Here is a 10,353-nt window from a genome sequence, read left to right as displayed (position 1 = left end):
TATCGTGAGATTTTGAGCCAAAACCTCCTTCCATCAGTGAGAACTTTGAAGATGAAACGAGGCTGGGTCTTCCAACATGACAATGATCCAAAACACACCGCCCGGGCAACAAAGGAGTGGCTCCGTAAGAAGCATTTGAAAGTCCTGGAGTGGCCTAGCCAGTCTCCAGACCTCAACCTCATAGAAAATCTGTAGCGGGAGTTGAAAGTCCGTGTTGCTCGGCGACAGCCCCAAAACATCACTGCTCTTGAGAAGATCTGCATGGAGGAATGGGCCAAAATACCAGCTACTGTGTGTGCAAACCTGGTAAAGACCTATAGTAAACGTTTGACCTCTGTTATTGCCAACAAAGGTTATGTTACAAAGTATTGAGTTGTATTTTTGTTATTGACCAAATACTTATTTTCCACCCTGATTTACGAATAAATTCTTTACAAATCCTACCATGTGAATTCATGGATTTTTTTTTCACATTCTGTCTCTCACAGTTGAAGTGTACCTCTGGTGCAAATTACTGACCTCTGTCATCATTTTAAGTGGGGGAACTTGCACAATCGGTGGCTGACTAAATACTTTTTTGCCCCACTGTAACTTCTGTTGTGTGTGTGTGTGTACAGAGAGACAGTCAGGTTCATAATGGATATAAGGAAGTTTTTTTCAAAAAAGGAGCCACATTTAGGTAAAAGTGTAAGATCAAATGATCCATCAATAAAGGATAATGTTGGATCAGTGTTTCAATATTTATATCCTTTATTATATGTACATGTGGTTTGGTTATTTGCCTTTTGGTTGAAAGTACACTGAGAGAGGACTTTTTTTATTAGTGATCTTAATATTATTTTTTTTAATCTAATTGAATACAATCTATTTGTGTATGATTGTCAGTCCAACGAGGGAGAGAGTAAAGAGGAGAACATGAGGAGAAAGTACAAGGTCAGGAAGAACCAGGTAAGAAAACAGACAGGGCGTACTAACAGGCAAAACAGAAACTGTTAAACTGGCAAAGAAAAAAAACAACTAATTTTACTCGTACAATCATGAGGTTGTGTTCTCCCTATATTAAAGCTGCTATACAGAATCTGCAAAACAAACTGGGTTGTCAACTCTGGCACTGCATTACCATATTGAGCTTCAGTCAGAGGCAGTCACGGTTGCCAAAACCTTTTTGAAGCTCAAGAGTGAGGCTGGTGCCATCCCAGATATGTTAACATTGTACAATCTTCTGGATAATCAGATCTTCCCCACACTGAAAACTGTTATTTGGGTTGTCCTAACAAACCCAGTTAGCAGCTGGAGCCGTGAAAGGTCTTTTAGTGTCTTGAGTCAGCTCCATACCTGGCTGAGAAGGACCATGGGTCAAAGCAGACTCCAGCACCTGGCTGTGATGTCAGTTGAGAAAGAGATGCTTGAGAGACTTGACCACCAAAATGTGATGGACAGATTTACCAACCTCAAGGTGAGGCCACATAGGTTAAAAGAAAAGAAAAAAATCTGCAGAGCCATAGTAGTATCTGCAGTAAACATCTTTTCATACATTGTATACAATGTACCATAGGCCAAGGTGTCTCAATTTTTCTAATTTTTTAATAATATTTTGTACATTTCAAGGACTCTTCTTTTTTTGGAGTGTATTTTTTATTTATCTGTATTATATTATACATACACTTTAAAAGTGAATCTCTGTCCAAAAATGCACTCAGTTTACTTTTTACTCACTATGAGCATCATTCATTATTCTCCCGCAGTAATTAAGGTTAGGATATGTATATATTTTTTTTAAATTCCAATCCATTCTTTGGCGGTAGTAGTCTTTAGCAGCATTTAAATAACCTTTATCAGATTTGATGGTTTTGTTACTTTCACAAATGTGGGAATTAAATTGTGCTAAAATGTACAAAACAGTGATGTCATGTTTTGTGATGAGGACCCAGGCACAGAGAGTCTTGATGAATTTAAGAATCTTATGATTTAATAAAGAAATTTGCAGATTTGCACAGAGGGTAAAATTATGATGACTGATAACGGAGACTGTTGAAGACAACAGACGATGAGGACAGGGAGGAACAGGGGTTTAAATGCACCAAGGAGACAGTCAGAGGGAACTCAGGACAACTGGAGACATTTAAGGATGCAGGGACTGACAGAGACAGGGAAGAAGTCTCATTGTGACGAGTAAAGTTTACCTTGCCTGCATGGGCAGCTCTCTGGGTACTCAGCACCCCCAAAGCTCTGATCCTAGAATCGCCCCTGATCTGAACTATCTTGGCTCAGAAAATACTGCAACAAATTAAATTATAAACCAGCTCCAAGTGTTACAATCGTGAGCCAAAATGCTCTTTTTCTTCTGTTTTTTTTTGTCCTACTTATATGTAAATGTTAGTGTTTAACACCAGCCTTTTCTGTAGTGCCAGGAAAATTGTTTTGCATGACCTTTTGATTTCATGAAACCTAGATAGATGTCTTAATTTGCAGCATTTGTAACTATTCCAAGGTACCATGCATTTTTGTACACAGCATCCACATCTATGCTAGTATTAACTTGTACCACTGCTGACGTTGTTGCAGTGCTACTGACCTTCTGGACGATGGTTGTACTTTCTTTGCCAAGCAACCTGCAGGTTTTCTGCTTAGTCTGAGTGACTGGAACAAAGTGCGATGGCTGCAGGTTTTCTTGAAATATCTTTCTTTATTCAAAAGGTTCCTTCAACCTTGCACTCTTGGCATCAACACCAGTGGCTGAAATGGAGAACTGAGTAATTTCTGAGATGTGCTCAAATAGTTGCTGTGAAGTCAGCATATGCTCACCGTTTGTTTGCTGCTTGTTGCAAATTTGCTCTGGCTACAAGGCGTTTAATTGAACCACCAGTTCAATCGCATACCTTTTAGCCATGGTTAATTTCAAGAGTAGCTTTTCTTTTGGCATTTATCCTCCGTGAAAACACAGATTTTAGAGGTTTCTTGATCCATGATGTTTTGCCACAATGTCTCAAAATAATATTCTCATCAGCACTGATTTTATGACATCTGCTGAGCGTCACATGTTTATGACGACTAGTTGGAAAACCTCTATTTTTCTGATATTGTGATTATCAAGACTTGTCCTGTTGCGAACAACATCACCAAAGATCCAAGTTAAACTTGCAAACCACACTTGTGTCCATGTTGTATGCATGCATAAGTATTCACTCGACATTATCAAGGTTTAAATCTATGAGTAAACACACTGTCAAATTCAACATTTAATGAGTGTTAAAAATAACGATATTAAAAATAAAATGTAACAATGTTTCCATTACTATATGTTATAAACATTAAATTTGTAGATTGTTGCTGCTGAAACTGTGATATACTCAATGATCTCAATGCTCAAAGCATAAAAAGTGCTGGAAAAAATAAGGAAACTTAAAAGTGTCAAATTTCAAGCCATCACTCTATATTGAATTAATCAATTTAACAGCTTTTTTGCAGCCACATTCATTTGCGCCATAACTTGCCTGGACCTCAGATTTGCATTGTAGTGAATGTGGATTGTAATCACAAAAAGTTAAAAATAGTCAAACCTACAGATTCTTTAAAATAGTTTGCATATGTTTTATATCCAAATTCATCTCACAAAAGTACATACATATATAGGATTGATATGTTTATTGATTAGCATTCAAATATCTCAGTGAAGACAGAACAAAGATTTACCACAAAGCAAGAAAGCATGAGACAAGGCTAATCAAAAGGTATTGGCTGAAGCATTTGCTTATTACGCCAACCCTTTTAACAAAAGATCTTTTAGCATGCAGCTCCTGTACACAGGGCTCGAAGCAAATAATAAAATTCAATTCAATTCAATTTCATTTATATAGCGCCAAATCACAACAAATGTCGCCTCAAGGCGCTTCATAGATACAGAGAGAAAAGCCCAACAATCATATGACCCCCTATGAGCAAGCACTTTGGCGACAGTGGGAAGGAAAAACTCCCTTTTAACAGGAAGAAACCTCCGGCAGAACCCGGCTCAGGGAGGGGCGGCCATCTGCTGCGACCGGTTGGGGTGAGAGAAGGCAAACAAAGCAAAAACAAAACAAACAAACAAACAAACAAGAAAAAACACCACCACCTTAGTAAGTAACTACATCAAAGCAAAAGAATCAAGAGGTTTTCTGTTTTTTGTTTTTGTTTTTTTTTTTGCTCTTTTCATTCTTGATATATATATTTTTCTAATACTCTATTTTTAAACATATTTTTAAACAAGGAAAATGAACTACACCTTTTTAAATCACTGTCATAACTATTCCACAGGTTAACTCCTCTAACAGAAACACATCTCTGCTTTATATTTGTCCTTATCTTGTTTTTTTTAAAGAAATCTGTTCCCCTTAAGTCATATTGACTCTCTCTGACTTTGAACAGCTTCTGAGTACTGGGGCAAAGCAAGCTATTTTGTGCTTTATACATTATCTGTGCCATTTTATATTCAACTAAATCATAAAATTTCAGGGTATTCAGATTAATAAACAAAATGTTAGTTGGTTCTATATAGTTTGATTGGTTTATAATTCTTATAGCTCTTTTTTGCAACTTGAAAATAGGAAGAGTGTTCGTTTTATATGCATTACCCCATATCTCCAGACAGTAAGTCATATATGGAAGCAACAGAGTACAATAGAGTGTGTATAATGATTTTTTGTTCAGGACATGCTTTGTTTTATAGAGAATAGCAATGGTTTTTGACATTTTTGTTTTCACATGGTTTATATGAGACTTCCAACTCAGCTTATCATCAATTATCACTCCAAGAAATTTATTTTCGTACACTCTTTCAATTTCAATTCCATTAACCCTGATTTTAGATACATTTTTCATTTGTCTAGTGCCAAAAATAATCAATTTTGTTTTCTTTATATTTAATGATAACTTATTTACATCAAACCAGTTTTTTAATATATTTAACTCCTTTTCCGCTGTAGTCAGAAGCTGTTCCAGGTTTTTACCTGAGCAATACAGAGTGGTATCATCAGCAAACAATACACATTTTAACTGTTTGGAAATGCTACATATGTCATTTATGTATAATATAAATAATTTAGGGCCCAGCACAGAGCCCTGAGGAACACCACAAGTTACCTTCAACTGCTTAGATTTTACATTATTGAATTCGACATATTGATATCTGTCATCCAGGTAACTTTTCATCCACTTGTATGCTAACCCTCTTATGCCATATCTCTCTAGTTTATTCATTAATATAGAATGATCAATCGTATCAAACGCCTTTTTTAAGTCTATAAAAACACCAACAGTATATTCCTTATTATCTATAGCATTAGATATCCCATATATAAAATGCGTATATGAATAAACCAAAAACATGTTGGAGTACAAACCTTTTTATCTAACTAATAGGCTTGGTATCAGGCTTGGAAACATTTCTTTCAGTGGAGCTCAGTAGAATGATACAATTACTCATCATTTCTGGCTTCAAGAAGCTCCATCTCTCTACGAGAGTGAGTGAAAGCCATTGTGGCATGGAGAGACACCTTTGACAGAGCCATGGGAAGAGATGGGGGAGTATATTAACAAAACACCGGTGGGAGCTTTGGTGATGAGAGATTGGTTAGTTGATGGTTCCAGCAGTACAGCCTTTCCATTCATTACCCCGTGCTGCTGTATCGGCACACACTGAAGCCCAAAGCCTTGTCTCGTCCACGGGGAATGACTAGACGAGCTGGACTCCTCATCAACCTTTCTGATCACCACTCACCTCTCTGAGGTGCCTTTGTGTCCCGTCTCTCTTCATTAAGATAGGCCTTAATGGACTTTTTGCAGGCCCCTGTGCTTGCAGAGAGAGATAGACTAGGGAGATGTAAAAGGGAATATGAGGCTGTGGATGAATGTGTTCTCCATCTCCAACAGGCTAAAAAGAAAGTGCCTTTCAATAATGAAAGGGCTTCCTTTCTATATTTGGTCTTGGAGAGAGAAAAAAGGGGGAAAAAAGGGGATAAATGAGGCATTTTCCTGGGGTCTTTCTATGGACAGTCATAATTTGAAGCAGTACCACGTGTTTCGTGACTGGAACTCATTCCTTGCCATATTGGCAAACTGAGACACAGTTAAATCACGATCAACTCCAATCATATTACACATATTTTTATCAAGTCTGATCTATTTAGGCATTCAGAAATACACTTTTTCTCTGGTCTTTTCCAGCACACTTTTGACCAAAGCAACTTTCGCTGTTGCTCTTTAATTTCTACTCTTTAGTTCCTTTTTTCATTTGGTTTTTTTTTTCTGTTAAAAACAGAACAGTTTGGGTTTGATTTTTTTTTCCTCCATTTTCCCCTGTGTCACTATGTCTCTGGTCAGACTAACTTGTCCTCTTGGCTACTCACCCTGTGTTTGGTATGTGTCTACTCATAATGCTCATGCATTGTCTGGCGTAAACTGACTGACTGTTATACAGTAGTTCAGGGTCTGCCTCTTGTGTTTGTATATGACTTAATGGGTTATATTATACTTTTGTTTGTCTTTAACTTACTCATACACTTTTTTACAGTGTGTATTCAGTATTTTCGTCTCAGTTTACTGCTTTGATAAAATCTGTGTCATGCTGTTTGCCACTCAAATCTACAGAAGAATGACAATCACTTTGAGTGCACCTATTATTTAAAAAGTATATGAATCTTAATTACTCAGTGAATACAACAAAGATCTAAAAAGATTTTGTGTGTTAAGAACAGAGAGACATCTCATCTGGTTATGCGCCACAACTACTATAAGATGAAGGTTTTGTATTCAGCAAAGGGTCACTCTCATTAGTCACATCCTTATATTGCACAATAATGAATGAAATTAGGTAGCTCATTAGCAAGCAACTAGGTTATATGTGATCTCATCTGAAGAACATGTGCCTTCTTTAGTTTCAGTACTGATGAGGATGTTACTGGAACAGGAAGGTGTGTCACTTGGAAGCTGCTTTGTTGCTCATCTTTGAAGGTTTTACACAAGACATAGAAATGAAATCAATTTGTCACATATCTGATCTCAAAAAAATGAAAGCATCGTTAGATCATAATAAGAAAATGGTTCATCATCCACAACTTTCATCCTAACCTTTATAATGCAAGACTGAGACAACATTATTAAACCTACTATACTGGTAAACCCAACTTGAGAAATTACAGGTCAGCTCTACATACCTAAAAAAATGGATGTATCCATTATGGATGAACTCCTATTCATTAAGTTAAAAGAGAAGGACAGAAGGATACAAGACATTTGTAGTATAATGCTGCCTGTATATTACCAATAAAAGAATAGTTACTAGACAAACAAAACAGAAAAAGCCCTAAGCAGAAAAAGAAATATGCCTTGTAAGTGTGGGCTAAATACACAATTTCCACATCTATGTGCAAATATGTTTGAATGAATAGAGCAAAATAATGTGGTAGAAGATCTTGGATGTGAAGTGTAAAAGGGTGATGACATATAGCCTTTAAAGTTGATGAGCAAAGTACGCCAGGTCAGTGAAAACAAGGATTCGACGGTCAGACAGTACTTTCCATCAGACAGGTTACTCGTATCTGATGGAAAATCAAATTGGCAAGACAGGGAGCAGGGTGGTTTCAAGACAGGGTGGGCATGTCTTACCACTGGTGTAGCGGTTTCCAGTGGCCAGGCAAGAGACTAGTAATGAAATCAGAAGCCCTCTGGGGATCGGGCAGGCAGCTAACTGCACAGGTTGGACCTCTGAGGTGGAATAGCTGGATACAGGACTTCCAGGCATGATAGAAGATGGCCAGAAGGTTGGAAAACATAGCAATCAGATACCAGATGGGTATCAGGAGACAGGCAGACAGATGCTCTTCAGGGTGACTAAGAAGCCGTCCAATATGTTACCCATTAAAAATATTGGACGGGGGGGGGGGGGGGAAGGACAAAAAACATGATCTCCTAACAAACCCAAAGTACAGTCTATCTGATAGCATTATTAGCTTTAATGAATTTAAATAAACATTTAAATTAAAATGATTTTTACAGTTTTAGTTAGAATTAAGGCTTTATACCCATACCGCTGATTTTTGGTAAATTCTAGCATTGATGCTTCCACTGTCATTTGATGCAACTGCCAGTTTAAAACATTTTTAGACCAAACTTTGAAAAATTTTAATTTTAATAGGTTCAAACTATAAGCATTAAATATTAAAGCCAAAAGTTGGGAGAACAAAACATTCTAATAATGTTAGATCCACTTTAAAGAAAGTTTCACTAACAAAAGTTAACAGAGGCTAACAGCAAAAACAACAACAACAACTTTATTGACAAAAAGGTTCAGTGTGTCCTCGACAGCTCAGCTCAGTATCGCTGTTACTGGTGTGAGCTTCACTGACTCACTGATTCACATCAGCCTCCTTTCCCAGTGCTTCACAGCCTCCACAATATACGGACGTGGACAACAACTGAGGTCAACAGCAGACTGACAGTCTGTATTCCCTACAGATGAATGGCAGCCAGAGCCCACTGGAGCTAGGATAAAACATTTGAATTGGGAGTGGTAACTTGATTATTTTATTACTATATAATAACGATTTAAGTGTAATTGGGAGACATCTGTTGAAGCATGGACTTCAATGAGCAACCCTTTTTCAGAATATTTCACATTGTTTTAGGTTGTCTGTTTGAAGGACAAAAAAAAAATCAATGTTAGGGTGTTGGGCCACAGAGGGAGGGGGGGGAGCGAGAGAGAGACAGACAGACTTGCTTTCATGATTTAAGAGATTTCCCTGCTCCGTTTACTATTCCCACTGAAAACCCCCTCTTCTCTCGCTCTCTCTTTCACACACACTAACAGGCACAGCCATGTGTACAAAACCACAGTCACATCACAAGGACAAAATGCACCATAATAAGAGCTGTGAGTATCCATTATGTTATAAAAAAGGGGGAAAATGATTGATGCACAAAGGAATTAAAGTTCAATTGAAGGACGCAGCTCCCTGTTATGGCAGCTATTCATCAATTAGTTCCAGAAACACCCCTCTTGCAAAGAGAGAAAAAAAAAGGAAGGTAACTCATAGTTTCTTTACTTTACTGGCTACTTTTAATTTGATGGGGGAAGGGTAACTCTCTCCTGATAATTTCCCTATAACAGAATATTTAAGAAGGTGGAAGCTGAGCATTTTTGACTTCGGCTGTTGGTTTTTGTTTTAATGTATAAACTTCAAAGAGTGTAAGGCTACCTGTAATTTCTTGGTCTGATTTTTAAACATCTCCAAAGATGGGTATAATGTTTTGCTAGTATCCAGACATGCAAGCTGAACTGGGATGATGAAAGTGACAGCAACTACGATTAATCCAAATTAACACTGCAGGCATTATTGATAATCTGTTGTTTTTTTTTTTAGATTTGCTGCATTGCTCTATTTTATGTAAGGGTAAGAAGTGCTCTCATAATATTTTTTTTTCATGATAATAGTTTATTTCATTTTAATGGTAAATGCTGTATTTGTATATTGATTGATTGATTGATATACCTTTATTAGTCCCACAAGAGGAAATTTCTTTTTACACACCCAGTCATCCACCCATTCACACACACACACACACACACACACACACACACACACACACACACACACACACACACACACACTGGTGAAGGCAAGCTACAGTTGTAGCCACAGCTGCCCTGGGGTAGACTGACAGAAGCGAGGCTGCCAGCATCGGCCCTTCTGGCCAACACCAGTAGGCGGTAGGTGAAGTGTCTTGCCCAAGGACACAACGACCGAGACTGTCCGAGCCGGGGCTCGAACCGGCAACCTTCCGATTACAAGGCGAACTCCCAACTTTTGAGCCACAATCTTCAGGTTTTAAAGTCTACCATTTTCTTTACAATATACTGTGCTCCAGTCTGTCATAACACATTATACTGTAAGAGAAGGCAGTATCCCCTAAATTGAGCATGTCTGGTAGTAGTAAACAAGGACAGGCCAATCCCTATGTACACTTAGCAAAGGTCAAGAGATGTATGTGTGTGCAAAACATGTAACAATATCTAGATTTTTCAAGTAAGCGAGTATAAAAAGCTAGTAAGTTGACACTAGTATAATACTAAGTCCACAGTGTTGCAGATAATGCATGAAAGTTATCTGTTAGTCCCTAAAGTGTATTTAAGGTCTTTTTTTTGTATAAGAGTGTATTATATCTGTATTTTGTTTTGCTGTTTTGTATGATGTTGGGATTCGGGAAGTAAAACAAAAATGAAATCTACAATTGTCTGCAGTCATCGTCTAGTCTAGTATCCCAAGTACTGTATGTACTCTTTGACAATCATATACTATATGAAACTGGTAAAGGTCTGCA

This window comes from Neolamprologus multifasciatus, chromosome 16, assembly GCF_963576455.1.
Source record: "Neolamprologus multifasciatus chromosome 16, fNeoMul1.2, whole genome shotgun sequence".
In the NCBI taxonomy this organism is placed as follows: Eukaryota; Metazoa; Chordata; class Actinopteri; order Cichliformes; family Cichlidae; genus Neolamprologus; species Neolamprologus multifasciatus.
The sequence above is the reverse complement of the archived record's forward strand: the minus strand, read 5'-3'. Positions refer to the sequence as shown.